Genomic DNA, 2500 nt, shown 5'->3' on the forward strand with positions numbered 1-2500 from the left:
GGAAGTGTAGAAATGAACATAATAACAACAGCATGGTTTACAGAATCCCATGTGGTGGCTGTGACCTAAACTACTTTGGGGAGACAGGAAGAGGCATACACAAGCGGACATATGAGCACAAGAGCGACCTGAGGGCCCACCGAACATCAAACGCCCTGGTGATTCATGCGGAGGAATACGGGCATTTACCTAACTGGGACGGAGTGGAAATATTAAAACAAGGATTAGACAAAAAAAAAAAAAAAAAAAATAGTAGAAGCAGCTTTTATAGCATCCCAGCCCTGCTGTAACCATCGTGATGGTTTTATTAAGCTGTCCAAAATGTCCGGCTGGATGATCTTACAGGAGCTGAAGGGTACGAGAGGGAGGGAGGGGGTGGGTTAAGGAAGGAACGCGGAATGATGTAAGATATATAATTGTTGATTTCCCGATTTTGTTTGTACACTCTGAAGAAGCTCTGTTAAGAGCGAAACGTCAGTTAATAAAACTTCAACGGTTCTCGGTGTTTATCTCACCACCCTACCACTCATTTTGTCGTCCATTCCTCAATATGTATATATATATATATATATATATATATATATATATATATGTATATATATATATGTATATATATATATATATATATGTGTGTGTGTGTATCTTTTTATTTATTTATTTATTTATATATTTATTTATTTATTTATTTATTTATTTATTTACTTATTTATTTACTTATTTATTTCCTTATTCATACATCTATCTATTCATTTTAGCATTGTATGGTAAAGAAGCAGTCTAGACAAGGACAGTGCAAATTCAAAATTCTCATATTATATTTTGTAGATTTGTACTTTGTAATCTACATTTAGGTTTGGTGAGACAAACGAATTGAAAGTCTGTTCGTTTTAACGTCTTCGTCTTCTTTGCTGTACAATAATGGAACAATCAAGAGCAGACCTCAGGAGAGGTTGGGGGGTTGCTGAATTATATTTACAGGCACAAGTTGGTATTTGCCACTACAGAATTATAATAATTTATTTTCTCCTATATCTACAATGTACAATGCATGGACTGAGTCTGGACACTCAGTATCCATGCATGGGATAATAGTACAAGAAAGGGAACTTAAAAGAAATATGTGCTGGACGTATGCTGGTAAAGAAATGCTGACCTTGTAGATTGGCAGTGTTGGACACAGATGTCCCGTAGCTTGGTCATGTGTCCTGGTGAGGTCAGGAAGAGCTTGGCCCTCTGACCACGGTCAGATCCTGAGCACAATGGCGGGTCCCTTGGGAGTTGTCTGAAGACGTAGGACCGACGTTCCCTCACGCACCAAATGAGTGCGTGCGCGCGTGTGCACGCTAGACATCTTGCAATAATTTTCTAACTTGCTATCAACATAATCATCTACTTAATCATTTCTATTACAGTTTGATATCTAATTTCATTTCCATCGTCATTTGATTCCTGATTAATCAATATCAACATGATTTTATTTCTGATTGATTAATCTTATTGTAATTTCATTTGAGTCTTTTACTATAAGTTAATGTCTGATTGATAATTTCATTGTAACAATTAATTCATTTGATTATCACTTGTAATGATTTTTAAAGGAAATGTGTAGTAACATTCTAAGACCTTCGCCCATGTTTTTTGTTTTTTAGATTTTCATGTTTAGAAGTATATTGAAATATTATTTTTCGCTCAAGTCTTGAATGCTCATGGCACATCACCGTTTTATGAATTTGTATATATATATATATATATATATATATATATATATATATATATATATATATATATATACAAATATATATATGTGTGTGTGTGTGTGTGCGTGTGTACACATACACACGTGGTGGATAGGTTTGAGAATCTTAATGATTACAAAAATGTCAATAGAGAGAAAATCTCTGCAGGGTCACCCATATCGAACAGGTTTTGTAAGAAAGATGATACAAAGAGCAGCTCACACACACAGTCACAGGACGCACTGATGTCACGTCCCTGATGGCGAACAGGGAAATTCCTCATTGATATACGGGGTACCGTCATAATGACGGCGTGGACCATTGGGCACCCTATAGATATAGGGATTCACCGAATATAATGAATAAGGTGATACCAGAGAAATACCTCACCAGAAACCAGTTGGCAGGAAGGTAAGATTACTGCCAAAAACCTCTTCATAGCAAACATGAATAGTACAACCAAAACAAAACCGGGCGTTCCTGTTGGACCATCGTCTCCTAAACGTCCAACCGCATTACCTCGTGTGCTTACGGGTAGTGTGCCACCGAATGTGAGTATGCATTCTCCAAGCAGGTTCAAGTCTTACACATTAAGTAGCATGAAGAAAATGAAGATCTCTACTCAGAAGACCACAGGCTGAAGAATTTAATGGAAGAACTAGACAACATCAAGTGGGACATCGTAGGACTGAGCGAAGTCCGAAGAGCGAAAGAAAAGCTGATACAATTACAAGATGGTCATCATCTGTTCTACTATAGAGGTA

The sequence above is a fragment of the Oratosquilla oratoria genome, chromosome 22 (assembly GCF_046742065.1).
Source record: "Oratosquilla oratoria isolate Oo_2021 chromosome 22, ASM4674206v1, whole genome shotgun sequence".
NCBI classification, from domain to species: Eukaryota; Metazoa; Arthropoda; class Malacostraca; order Stomatopoda; family Squillidae; genus Oratosquilla; species Oratosquilla oratoria.